This window comes from Ascaphus truei, chromosome 3 (genome assembly GCF_040206685.1).
Source record: "Ascaphus truei isolate aAscTru1 chromosome 3, aAscTru1.hap1, whole genome shotgun sequence".
Taxonomy (NCBI): domain Eukaryota; kingdom Metazoa; phylum Chordata; class Amphibia; order Anura; family Ascaphidae; genus Ascaphus; species Ascaphus truei.
The window spans coordinates 409,987,824-410,002,335 of NC_134485.1; the positions used below are offsets into that span (position 1 = coordinate 409,987,824).

General features: G+C 39.7%; 1 protein-coding gene across 1 annotated transcript in view; it reads left to right on the forward strand.

Moving 5' to 3' along the window:
- The window catches only part of TENM4 (teneurin transmembrane protein 4), a 1,230,300-nt gene that overhangs the window by 267,141 nt on the left and 948,647 nt on the right, over positions 1–14,512 (forward strand).

Below are 14,512 nucleotides of genomic sequence, written 5' to 3' on the forward strand. Positions count from 1 at the left end.
GTTTCTCTTTCCTTGTGTTTCATCAGGCACACCATGACTTGGAAGCAAATAGTAAAGTTGCTGTTAAAATACTGTCGTTTGCATAGAGGAAGTACTTTCACATAACAGATGTTGGGATTCGGCAGAATTGCTGCAGTTGTACACAAACATACCATTATTTTAGGTGGGAAAAAGCACACGCAGGTACACAATGTGAGTTCTGTCAGGTTTGAAACATAACAATGTAATAAATATACATTGTGCCACACTTCTTTGCCTATACAATTATGAATTACTGTAGGGTTTTGCTGAGTATAAGTTTTCTCTTTTTTGAACAGATGGGCAAATATTTTTTGCTGATTTGAATCCGCCTCGGATCGGTCGGTTCCTTTGATCCGCGGATCTGTCTCAAAATGGTCGATCCGCCTTTTTCAGACTTTTTTTTCTATCACAGACAATCCACATGGCGGATTAATAATCCAAGGGTACAGAGAGCAGATTTCAAACCATCTGAGATCAGATTTTTTTTTAATCACATAAGTTTTTATTGATTTTTCAGCATTACATATAATAGAACAAGACAATAAAAATAAAATAAAATGTACACTTCGAAACTAAATAGAATTACAATGGTCAAACATACAGATGTGGGTGTTTGCGATTGGCCTTTTTATTTATATGTAGATATCCAAAAACAGCTTGGTATAGGCCAGAATTATAGATGCTATACAGTATGTCTGGATTTATCCAAAGATTATTCCAAAACATAAAAAAAAAACACATCACAGATGACAGGGGGAGAGGAGGGGTAGTGATCATGGGGGTGGGGGGGTGGGGTGATTAGAGGAAATGAGGTAATGACCATGGAGAGGCTGATATCAGATTTTTAACAATCTGTGGCACGGAATTCGGATTCAATATGGAATCTGAGTGCAGATTCGTAAAACCCCACTCGGATTGTATTCTAATGTATTCAGGGACAATACAAGGAGCTTTCAAAAGAACTATTCATCCCACGGGCAGTACAAAGGACTCGGGGCCATACCTTAAGATGGAGGAAAGGAAATTTCACCAGCAAGAAAGGAAAGGGTTCTTTACAGTAAGGGCAGTTAAAATGTGGAATTCATTACCCATGGAGACTGTGATGGCAGATACAATAGATTTGTTCAAAAAAAGGTTGGACATCTTTTTAGATGGGATAGGTATACAGGGATATACCAAATAAGTGTACATGGGAAAGATGTTGATCCAGGAATTAATCCGATTGCCAATTCTTGGAGTCAGGAAGGAATTAATTTTTCCCCTTAATGGGGTTTTTTGTTTGCCTTCCTCTGGATCAATAAGTAAGTATAGATATAGGATAAAGTATCTGTTGTCTAAATTTAGCATAGGTTGAACTTGATGGACGTACGTCTTTTTTCAACCTCATCTACTATGTAACTATGTAACTATGTAATGATGTATTCATATTAATCTGCTCATATTTTTTTAGTACTCAATCCACAGACGTATTTTGGTGGGTTGGTGGGATGGATTTTGTCACAACAAGCCGCGGAATTCTGCGGAATGGATTTGGACTGCTTCACCTACAGTAGCTCTACTTTGTAGCCCTTTTTCATCAATTCCACGATACCCATAGTCGACTGCAAATTTCAATACGTCTTATAAACTCTCTAGAATATTTGGGTAAGATCCTTGTTACTTCATTTTCCCATAAATTATCTTTTTTTCAGTTTAGCTTCAGCGTTGTGATGCATCTGTTAGCTATTTGCTTTCTCAACAATGCACACTATTACAATGAAACCATTCCAAGGATGGCAGTGACATAAAACACATCAAGGTCATCAAAGCAGGTTAATATACTTAAAAAAAAGAACAGATGTCTAACTATTTTCTGTCAGAAAAACACAACAACACACGAAGAAGAGACCCGGGCAGTTTTGAAAGTATGCACACTATTATTAGAAAGAGCTATCTTGTTGATTCGTTAAAAGGTTTGAACGCCTACAGCCAATCTACACTTCCTCGGGACTCATATGACTTCTAGAACTTGGTAATAGAGAAAATAGGACAAGTTTTAAAACGTGTATGTGCATACATACATTACAAATAGGAATTGACATTGGGAGAGATTTACTAAGCTCCGATAAGCTCCATCCAGCGTTAAGTGCCATTCAAGTCAATGCTGAGTCAGGTTCTAATGCCCTTTATCTTAGCTTAGTGAATTCTGTCAATAGATAGATGACAAATAGATGATTGATGATGATGATGATGATGATGATAGATACACATGTAAAAAAGTGGAGCAGTATTGCATTGTTTATATTTATTAAGCAATTTTATGAATATGTTTTCAGACAGAATTATGCCATGCTGCCAATACTATGGCACTGCAGTTATGCACAATAACGCCTTTACATTTCGCTTTTAATTGAGCAGGCTCTAAGGAATGAAGTGATGGCATTGTTAATACCTTGTGTTTACTTTGTGTCGATGAATGGGATAAACATGAGTCATTTTTCTATATACTTGCATAAACGCATGCACAATGTTCTAAGGATTTCTTATTGAAAGTGTTTGATGTCTTTATGGAATCCCTTCTCTTTTACTGACCCGTCTGGAAGTGGTTAAACTTGAGGCAATCTTTAGTACAGTATGTACTGCAGTTTGCCATTTCTTGCTTTCTCACATAGCTGCTTTTGTGTCTCCCTCATGGGTGTTTTCATGGAAGCTGTTAAAGTTCATGTTGTAGAACAATGTAAAATGTCTATGAGGCAGTGACTGGCACACATTTAATGAAGGCAGAACGCCAATCACTTAACATTAGATGAGGAGCAGCACTTTCCTTCAATCTGCCACTATGTGTATTGAATACAATTTTAAAAGTGCTTTGAGCTCTGAGAGTGATGTCAAGTAGCCAGTTGTCTGGGGTCTCACACACTCCTTCAAATTGCTTACACCATATTACCCTTCCTGTGCAAGAGAGAGCTGAAATGCATTGCAGAGCCTCTGGCATTGACAAGGTTTATAGAACCATTACGGAATGGCATATACCACATACATATGCTCCAAGGACAAGGCTCTAGCTAGAATTGTTTGTTAGGCTTTTTTGATGGCTTTCCACATAAACAACATGGTTTTGATCATTGAGATTTATTGTACAAAGGGCCTTAGGAATGAAGTGCCACACATCTCAAGGGAAACAATTGATGTGACGAGCTAGTTTACAAAAAGTTTTCTTTTTTTTAATAGTATTTTCCACATAATAATGTGGGTTTTAAAAATAAATACTGTCATTGTTATAATGGCATATTGTTGGTGTCACTACAGAAATATAGCTGTCTTCCCAACAGAAATCGCCACTATTGTTACTACTACTAGTACCCCTATAGATACTGTACATACTAGCAAAATGGACAGCACTGGGGGCAGAGCATGTGATGCGCTCACCCAGAAGGTTCCAGTACTTGCCACTGTGGGAGACAGGATACTGGGTTTATTCAAACATTCCGTTGTGACAAACAGCAGGTATCAAAAAGAGGGGAAAAAGAGGAGCACTGCAAAAATAGGACAACTGCAAGTGGATCCAAAATAGAAAATATAATTTAATGTGCATGAAGCCGACAAACCAGGCAAAGATAAATCCTTGTTTGTTGGCTTAATGCACATTACATAATATTTTTTATTTTTGATCCAGTTGTGCTATTTTTGCAGTGCCCTTCTTTTCCCCCTCTTTTTTATACCTGGTAATTCAGTGGCACTGACATTGTAGCTGTGATGGTCTTATAAATGTATATCATCATCATCATCATCATCATCATCATCATCATCTTTACCCCCTTGTCAATCCACTGATGATGAAGGCCAATCCAATGATAGGCCAGGTACTTTTGGTTGCAAGGCTTTCTTCTCCACGTTGCTCCAATAAATGTCCTAATTCCACCCTCACATCTTATGTTTGGTCATTGTCTTGTTCCTTCCCTTGAAATTCAGTCAAATACAGTGGCGGCCGCCCTGAGTCTAAAGCGGCCGCCACCGCGGGTAATTTAAAACCCCGTGCAGGCACGTTTTTTTCTCGATCTGTGCCGCGTGGCTGCGCGTCACTCGTGCCTCCGTCGGTGAGCCGATCACGCGTGCCATGGTTTTGCCGGCATCCCGAAGGCATCCGTGACGCGTTGGGTGCTGGGGATCACGCCTGTATTTGTGGCGGATCAGGGGAAGCAGAGGCGGGGCAGCGACCGGAGGAAGGGAGGATGCGGCTGGCGCGCGGCCAAGTTCAGCGCCAGCCGAAAAAAGCCCCGTAAAATTACGGGCATTTGTTAAATTAAAGCTGGGTGCAGCAGTATAATAATAATGCTGTTCTTGTACATTGCTGCTAGTTTCACGTAGTGCTTTGCAGAGACATTGCAGACACAGTCCCTGCCCCGTAAAGCTTACAATCTACTGTATGTTTTGGTGCCTGAGGCACAGGGAGATAAAGTGACTTGCCCAAGGTCACAAGGAGCCAACACCGGGAGTTGAACCAGGTTCCCCTGCTCCAAACTCACAGTCAGAGTCAGTGTCTTTACTCACTGAGCCGCTCCTTCTTTTAATCATTGTCCAACACTGGAAAATTCTTTGTGCGATATGTACATCCCACTGCCATTTCAATTTCTTAACCGTTATTATTATGTCACAGACTTTCATTTGCTTCAGAACCCATTCACTCTTTTTCCTGTCTCTTCGGGTTTAACGCAGAACACTGTACATCTCCCTATATTTCTTTTTTTGTGTGAAGCTCCTGAATTATTTGTGCTTTTAGTGTCCAAGTTTCACATCCATACGTGAGCACTGGCAGAAAACACTGGTCAAAAACTTTCTTCTTGGGTCACAGTGGAAGGTTCCCTTGAAATATTGTCTTGTTTTTTCCAAATGCGCTCTATCCATCTTCATCCTCCTATTGATTTCATTTGAAAGCTTTCCAGCGATTGATACATGCTGGCACAGGTAGACATACTGTAGTTTCTTCTTGTTCTATTACATATAATTAGATCTTTCTAAAGTTGACACATTTGTTGAACATTACTGTACTCTGGTCTTGCTGAGATTCATATGGAGGCCCACCTTTCTTTGACAAGTTATCTGATTTGTTGCTGGAGGTCTTCTGGACTTGTAGCAAAACTTACAATGCAAATCATAGGTGACTCAAGTATTCATGTTGATTTTGATTCCTGTTCAATGTCTTAAAAATAATTCTTCAAGTGTTGCTGTAAAAGTCTTTGATGCCATGGTATCCCACTACATCCTTATCTTCTCTGTATTTTTATGTAGTCTAATGGTTGATTTGGCAATGTAATATATGTTCCCCAACATATCAATGTATGTTTATAATAATAATAGCATGTTCTTGTATAGCGCTGTTAGTTGTACACAGCACTTTACAGAGACATTTTGCAGGCACAGGTGCCTGCCGCGTGAAGCTTACAATCTGTATTTTTTTTTGTGCCTGTGGCACAAGGAGATAAAGTGACTTGCCCAAGGTCACAAGGAGTCAACACCAGGAATTGAACCAGGTTCCCCTGCTTTAAACTTTCAGTGTCAGTCAGTTACTCACTGAGCCACTCCTTCTCACCTTCTTCAACATTGTAACTTCTTAATGCATTTAAAAATGACAGGATCTATGAATTCAGAACTCAGTGGTAGATCGTATTTATTATTTCATTAAGTTGTATTCACTTGCTTCAATGCTTTCACATTTAAGGGCTGGGACCCGCTGCGCCCGGCGGCGCGGGCGGCTGCGTGAGCGCCACTCACCATGTGATGGTGCCCTCCCGAGCCGGTCCCAGTCCCTCCTCCCTGCAGGGCTCGCTACACGCTGTGACGCGTCAGCCGGCAGGGGATACCAGAGAATTGTAATCCCAAGCGGCGACGCGTTACGTGGTGTGGCTGTGAGCAAATGAGGGGAGGAGGGGAGGCTTCGGGGAGCGGGGAGGCTTCGGGGAGAGGGAAAGCAGCTGCAGCACCAAGCGAGCCCCCCTGCTCCCTCCCACAGACTCTCTCCTCATAGTCTGCAGTGTAAGCAGATGCACGGGGGGAACCCCTGGCAATGAGGAGAGGAGGAGGAGAGGAGGAGGAGAGGAGGAGGGGAGACTTCGGGGAGCTGCGGGGAGCGGGACACATGTATTTACTACTGCCTGATGTCCTCGCACGCATTTACATGCAGGGCCTGGGGGACGGGGCCCGGCTTCAGGGCAAACTGAAGGGGAGGGGGGTTGACAGGACGGGATTTGACTTGACTTTACTTGATGAAATCACGTCACGTGCTGAAACGCGTAGGAGGAGGAGCCTCGAGGGGTTGCAGCTCTTGTGCATCCCTGTCTCATTGCCCCAGTCCTGGTGGTTTAACGTGGAGTCCCTTTGGAGAGTGTACTGCAGAGGCTGTGAAATTTTGAAGCTGTGTGGGGTGTGTGAGATTCGGCTCTCAGCCCCTGTGCGCTCCGGTAGTTCCAGGCACTGGCCGGGAAGGGTTGGTGCGTCACGTCCGGCCGTGACGTCATACCCGGAAACCCGGCGCCCAGTGAGCAGTTCCATCCCTGGTGTGCGAGCCCAGGAGAGCTGTGGAGCGTTTTTTCTGCAGCGAGTGCTGTGAAGGAGGAAACAAAAGGAGCCACCAGCGCGAAGTGTATGAAGTCTGGGTGAGCGCTTTCCATATTTGATGTCTAACGGCACCTTCCCATTTCTACACACTTCAATACTTGCACAGTTGGTAGCGCTTTCCATCTAAGCTACCACTCTGGATTTAAACCTCTCAAAGGCCACTCTTGCCCGAGTCTGTCATATCAGACAGGGGCATTAACTTGTACTCACACCACCTGGACAATTTCTCTCTGGCAGAGACTTGTGATATTTATTTTATATTTTTGTGTATTTACTCATGCAATTACATGCAAATTTATATGTGGTTTTCAACATAAAGTGGCTGTTGGGCCTTAATCCAAACTCATATAGCGCTTCCCTGTTTGTTTGTTTATTGTCCTTATTCAGCAAGGTTTGGGTACCTTGCATTGGAAGCTGCTTATCGGTTTGGGTCAATTTGGTTCCGTTTGCCATTTTTTGTTTTATAGCCACAATCAACCCCTCTCACTCCTAATGGTTCATGTCACACAACCTATCATTGGTTTTAAGTGTATATATTTATAGGATTTAATTTTATTCACATCATTAAGGTGTATTTCTTTCCAATTTATTTTTCAATCACACCTAGATTCATTTGTCAATCCCTTGTACAGTGAGTGTTTTCACGAATTGATCACCAGGCGCACAAATTTTTCTTTTGTTTGCTTTACAGCACCCGATTAAACTGTGCAGATATGTCAATGGATATTCCACTCCAGCACACGGACACACGTCATGGCTGCGAACCCCTCGTCATGGCCCCGCCCACCCGACCCATTTGGTCACGTTCCCCCCCCCCCCCCCCCCGCTCCGAAAAAAGTTTCCTGCAGACCGCAGATCGCGGTGCAGTGAGTTGCACGCGCCGCCGGCAAGCAAGACAGCCGTGAGGACGCGTGCAACAGGGCCTTAGCCTAAGTGTGAAATTCCTCACTTTCAAGGCTGTTGCAGTGAGTGTTTTCATTACCAAATCTAGGAAGTGATTGGAAGTGGACTAATTGATCTTTAGTTCTTAAGTTCTTCTTTGTTTCCTTTATTATGGATAAGAATAATTATGGCATTGTTCCATTGTTCTGGAATTTCCTGCTCTTCCAGCAACGTCAAGAGTTTCCCAAGAATTTTTTTCTACTTCTTTTTCAAAATTTCAGTTGTAATTCCACCTTCTTTGGGGTCATCCTATTCTTCATGGATTTAATTGCATATTCTACATCTTCTGGAAGGACACATGATACATAATTGGTGATTTGTATTCACTCTGCTTAATTTTGTCATGTGTTATCTGTGTTCTTATACAATTTGTTGTGAAAGTCCTCAACTCTTTTTATACTAAATGCCGTTTTTCTTGTTATCGTCTTGTTTGAGGGCGATGATTTGCTTCTTAAGCGCTGAATACACTTTTGGCGCTATATAAATAAAGACATGCAATACAATACCAAACATTAAATTCAGTTTCACCTTCTTTAAACTTCTGTTATCTTCGATCGTCTTCTGCACCATATCGCAGTTTTTCTTACCTCTCCAGTTATATGCTTGTGGATCGTCTTGTGCAGCTCTGTTTAATCAATTTTTGTTCTTGTGTCTCAGGATTGCTTCATTTTTTGTCATTCCCTCAGCAACTGCTTTGTCTCGTCTGATATTTTCTTTTCTGCGCTTTCAATGACAGTCTTCATAAGCTGTTCATACCACTTTGTGTAATTATCCTTATGAATTTCTACAAGCTGAAGCAATATTGGAGCTCGAGTTCAAAAACTCTTTGCTGTTATTTTTGAGGTTCTTAATGTTGATTGATCTAGTCTTCTTTTGAATTCGTTTTCTTTTTTCCATTTCGCATTAATACTGTATGTAATTTGCAGTGAATCAATAAACGATCACTTTGTGTGTCATAACAGTTAACGACTGCAGTCTTCAATCACGTGTTTCTTGTTACCTGGGATATAGTACATTTCCTGTTTGATTCCACAGGGTCCATTCCATGTCCTTTTTCTATTAGGATTCATTAAATTATTATTTCATGACATAGAAGTTTTCAGGTTCTGCAAATTCTAACAGCCTGTCTCCACGTTCATTCCTGTTGCCATAACAATACTTACCAACTGATGCTTCATCTTTTGTTAGGCACAATCTTTGTATTGAAATCTCTCATGATGATCTTGAGGGAGCAATTTCCTTTGTTGTTAAATTGCTTGATCCACTTCATTGTCGGTGTGACTTGATATTGGGGCACACACTTGGATAATATGAATCTCGTATCTCATTGTCAACTGCTTGATAATTGTGGCTGCTTTATCTGATGAGCTATATATATATATATATGCAAATGTAAATACAACTGTATGCTCATCTGCATGTCTTAGGCAGGTCTGCAACCCCACCATTCCCCATTATCACCCAGCACACAGCACTTCCACTGCAGCAAGGGATTCTGGGAAATGACATGCAAATGAGCACACAGTGCCACTTTTTGCTTCAAAAACCATTTTAAACATGGTTCCCTATAGGCTTAAGCTTGCTGCATGGTCACAGCTTTGAACACAGCTAGGGTTAAGGTGCATACCCAGAAAACCACCCACAGACAGCTGTTTCGACCTTAATGGGTCTCATCAGTGTGGAGTTGATTAACTGGGTATGCAAAGAAGCTAAAGGATGGGCCAACCATAATACTGAGTTAAGTTATGGTGAGTAAAAAAAGTGACAAAAACCCTCCACAGCAAAGCAAATATGCAAATGTAAATACAACTGTATGCTCATCTGCATGTCTTAGGCAGGTCTGCAACCCCGCCTTTCCCCATTATCACCCATATATATATATATATATATATATATATATATATATATATATATATATATATATAAATAGAAGAAAAAGAAGCGCCAAATCCTAGTGCATTACTCTGCAAAATTGATATATTTAATTCCCAAAAATCTCAATTAAATGAACGCACAAACATAGAACAAATAAAAGCATGTTATGAGATATACTCATGCTCCAAGGACCAGGAAACACCGCTTCGCTGCTGTGATTACTCCGTGACACCACTGGATCCAATGCTGCCTTCATTGCTCACCGCCTGCAGGAACTAACGTGGGAATTAAATATATCAATTTTGCACAGTAATGCACTAGGATTTGGCACTTCTTTTTCTTCTATTTTTTCTATGTAGGTGGAGAGTGAGGTTGTTGTGCCCTTACAAAGAAGCTGCCTGTTTTTCCTGATAGTGCTTCATTTTATTCCCCCATACTGGACACATTTGTTTGGACTCTATAGGATTATCTGCATTGAGCATTTACAGGAAGGTTCACAGCACAATATATTTTATATGTTTTTTATTTCGAGTTTTGCTAATTAGATATTGATTTTCATGCATTTTTGGTATATATCCATTTTTTAAACATTTTTATTAATTATATATTTTCATTAACTTTTTTATATTAATTCAATAATCAGTTTATACCATCATTTTCTGGCACTTTACAAAATAGCACAGTACTTTATTGTACATATTATATATATATATAATATATATATCACACACATTCCCAGCTAGCTCAAACTCCTACACCCACCACATCATTAATATATATTTATGTCAAAAAGATTGCATTGGGCACCCCTGTCTTTTGTTGTATACTGTACATTTACCACGCTCAGTAGCACTCTTTTTGACCTAAATATATATTTATGTTGTGGTGAGTGTAGGAGTTTAAGCTAGCTGGGAATGTGTGTGTTAATCAATTTCTGACTGGCAACAGTTGTATGGAGGTAGGTGGCACCTCCCCCCAGAGCTCACTCCTCCTCACCTTTTTTTTAACTTGGGAGGTCTTTTCACTTTGCTGCAAGAACAGGATCTACTATGGTTCTTTCCCCTAATACAGAGGTAAAGGAAGGGTTCACAGTGTAGTGTAGGACCTGCATTAATTTGGTTATACCTTGATGTTGGTATGCAGGCATATGACGCTTTGACCAAAGGGTTTAACTAAATAACCAAGTAATTATTATTATTATTATTATTATTGAAGTATTTCAACTTTATACATATGACAATATATGTTTTGTCAATTGGATGTAGCATTGGGCACCCCTGTCTTTTGTTGTATACATTTGCCACGCTCAGTAGCACTCTATTTGTCATAAATATATATTCATGATGTGGTGGGTGTAGGAGTTTGAGCTGTCTGACACAGACAGAAGATAATATTTTTTTTAAAGTGAGAGGCATCAGGGCAATTCCTGATACTCAGTAATTGTAGGAGACACCTTACAGTTGTAATAATATAACTCCAGTATTGTTGTACAAATCTGTTCTATTGTACATGTTATGATATGGTTATTGTTTAACATACTCCAGTGCATTTTGGCACATAAGTAACGAAGGCAGACACTTAAATGAAACAGAAACATTTGCCATGGAAAAAATAATAATGTATTTGTGCAGAAGGATAAATAATGTCCATTTCTTCTAAATGAATCTGAACTGGAATCATTAGAGTAACAACATAAACATCCCAAATAGCCATAACAGCAGGGCATGATATGGAAGGTCTCTTTCCACTGCTATCTTTATTACTTATGAGCAGGGCGGAAAATAGCTATTCAAATGGATAGCAAAGCTACAGCAGGGGTGTGAGCAGACATTTCAAATATCTGTTACAAGCATAATAAAATATATTAACTGCTTTGCTGCTGTGGAATGTGCATTATACTGCAATGCAATCCCTGGTAGGTCTGTTCAGCAAATAAAAGGGGCATTTGGAATGCCTATGGGAAGTAAATTGAATAGAGATCTACAATTCTTCTTACTGTAGCTCAAGTCTGCCAACAAGGTGAAATTTGCCCTTTTTTGTGTGGGTAAATGTTGCAGAAATGTGCAAACTTGGCAAAACTATCTTGGCAAGCATTAAAAGTAAATCTGTAGGTCACATGCCCCTTTAAATGCTGCAATTTTCCCAACATTCTGGCAAAATTCTGCTGAAATCGGCAAAACTTTGAGCAACTTGACTGTTTCAGAGAAATTTGTGAAAATATTAGCAGGGTACATTTGAAGACATTCACACATCTCTAACATTGACAAGTGTCTAGCATATCAAAGCATCATATCATGCATTGGCACACCCACTGCAATGAACATTCTGCATTGCAAAGTATTACTAGCTGTACGTATATTAATGTTCTACAGTAACTTCAACAAGGATACAGTACATGATAGGCATAAATGCTTCAGAACACACATACCAAAGGCCCAGCTATTTTTGTTCATAATGCTTTTAGAGGAGCTTTCACATAAATAGCTCTTGTGTTGAGTAATGAAATTTGTCGCACCAATTGCCTTAGGAATAAAGTGCCCTGCATTTGAAGGGGATCAAGTGACTGTGCGAACTGTCCTTCTTTCAAAAGCATACAATGTATTAATTTATTCCCCAAAATGGGTGACATTTCTAAAGAACGCCTGCCATCTTTATATAAGCTTCGGATTCGCTTATTTATAAAGGTGTCATGCTATTAATTTATTTAAGGTTACTATTTGACAGTAATTTAAGGTCATTTAAACAGTTTCCTTGTCAGTAAGCATTCAGTATTTATAATTGAAAACAGCATTACTCCGTGGAAATTGGATATAAAATCTTCTTAGAAAACAAATTTAAAACTCATTATTGGAGCCCTTCAACTGTGTGCAGCTTACTTAATGTCCTTAGGGCCCTCTCGAGGCCTCATATCCCCTGTAGATCCCTATAACGGACAAAGACACTCATATTTATGATGACTGGGTAGTGAAACTAAATACCAAATCAACTCATTGTGGATCGGAAAAAGGATATGTGTGTTGACACAAGTTATATTATAACCTAAAACTTTAGAACACGAAGGAGGAGATTCACAAAGCCCCAATACCTGGTATCGCCCCCCCCCCCCCTTTCCCAATGCAGTGTTATCTACCATTCAAGTCAAGTCAAACATTGGATCACTAGTGATAACTTGCATTGGCACTTAGTGTATCCGTACCAAAAAAACTAACTTTCTGTTTGGTCAAAGTTCTGTGAATCAATGGCCTAGTAATGCTCAGAAATCGCCAGAAATGTTCAACAATGTAAACTTAATTAGACACCAATAGTAATAATCCCATAGAACAGAGTACTATTCGACTAGTAATATACGATTGGGGTTAGAGGCCTTCGGCTATGACTCAAGCCTTCAACTCAGCCCTATTCTGAGTGAATTGGGAGCATTGAGAGGCTATTATACTGTTAGTGACACTACACTATATTGTGGCCCATGTTCATTTTTAAGGGGAGCACTTTTGTCTTGAAAAAGGCAATTTAGAAAGTGTGTTAATAATATTATGCATTAACAAAACACAGAACCCCAGTAAGCTCTTTTTGGGAACCCCTGAGCCCCCACAAAATATATATATGTATATGTGTCAAAATGGAGTGCTATTGAGCGTGGCATATGTATACAACAGACGACAGAGAAGCCTAATGCTACATCCAACATGACAGAAATGTTGGATGTAGCATTGGGCTTCTCTGTCGTCTGTCAATAATATTATGCATGTCTTTACCTGTGTCTATGGCATTCACTATTGTCTACAGATATAGTACTTTTGAAATGCTTAAAACATCCCAGTAATATTAGATGACAGAAGTCTCTCGCTAGAGACATTCAGACATATGATTCAGTGTCACGTCACCATGTCCTTTATAGCTCATGAAAGAAGAGAATAGATGCGCACATAAACTGCAAAGGTCTAATCAGACCATTTATTAATCATTAACAAGAGACCAGGTGCCCAACATTTCTGGGGGCAAAAGCCCCGTCCTCATGTTGCACCCTGAAACATTGTGCACCACAAAATGTTGTGCATCTGGTCTCTTGTTAATGATCAATAAATGGTCTGAGTTGACATTTGCACTTGATGTGTGCATCTAGCCTCCTCTTTTGTGAGATATAGATTAGATATAGATTATAGATGTTAGTGGCAGTTGTAAAGGGTCCTGGAGGACGGGCGGCAGCACCAGAAGCCTAGATATATGACTTTCTGCGCATGGAGTGCAGGGCAAGTATATTTTTGTTGGACACAAACTGGTAGCTTTGGAAAATAAACCAAGACAGTCACAACAGCCTAAAGATGCCTAGTTATAATGTTACTACCTTGAAAGTGGCTAAATCCAGTTTAAATCCAAGCGCTATGCTGTGTGCTTTATCTGTAATAAACAGCATTACACACAGCACAGTGTTTTTATAACATAATATTCCATCGTGTTAGTCATATAGAGCACATATACACATATGAGCACATCATAGGACCTTACATTTAACCCATATAAAAATATGCAATCAATATTTCTTTCTGCATTGCAACAATAAAGAAAAAGGAATTATTGGGGACTTTTTTTCATACGAAGACTTGAATGCCCATTCACTATGTAACTTTCCTTACCCGGCTCTAAATGAGTTTACATTGAGTTGGATATACAGTATATATATGGCTGTGCTCAGTCTCTCATACCTGTTCAGGGTGTTGGGTCGGTGCAGGCTGGGTGTGAATATGCAGATAGAATAAGGATGGGCGCCAGGAACTTTTATAGTAGATAAAGAGCTTTATTCACATCCGTTTATAAGGCTCGTCATACAAGGACATACTTCCCATTAGACATTAACTGGTGGCAAATCATAAGGTTACTCTATGCTTCTTCCCCTGGTAGCTCTCACATATATACAGTATATATATATATATGCATTTGTCGACCTATATATATATATATATATATATATATATATATATATATATATATATATATATATATATATATGGGTCGACAAATGCATATATATATACTGTATATATACTGTATACAGTATATATATATATATATATATATATAT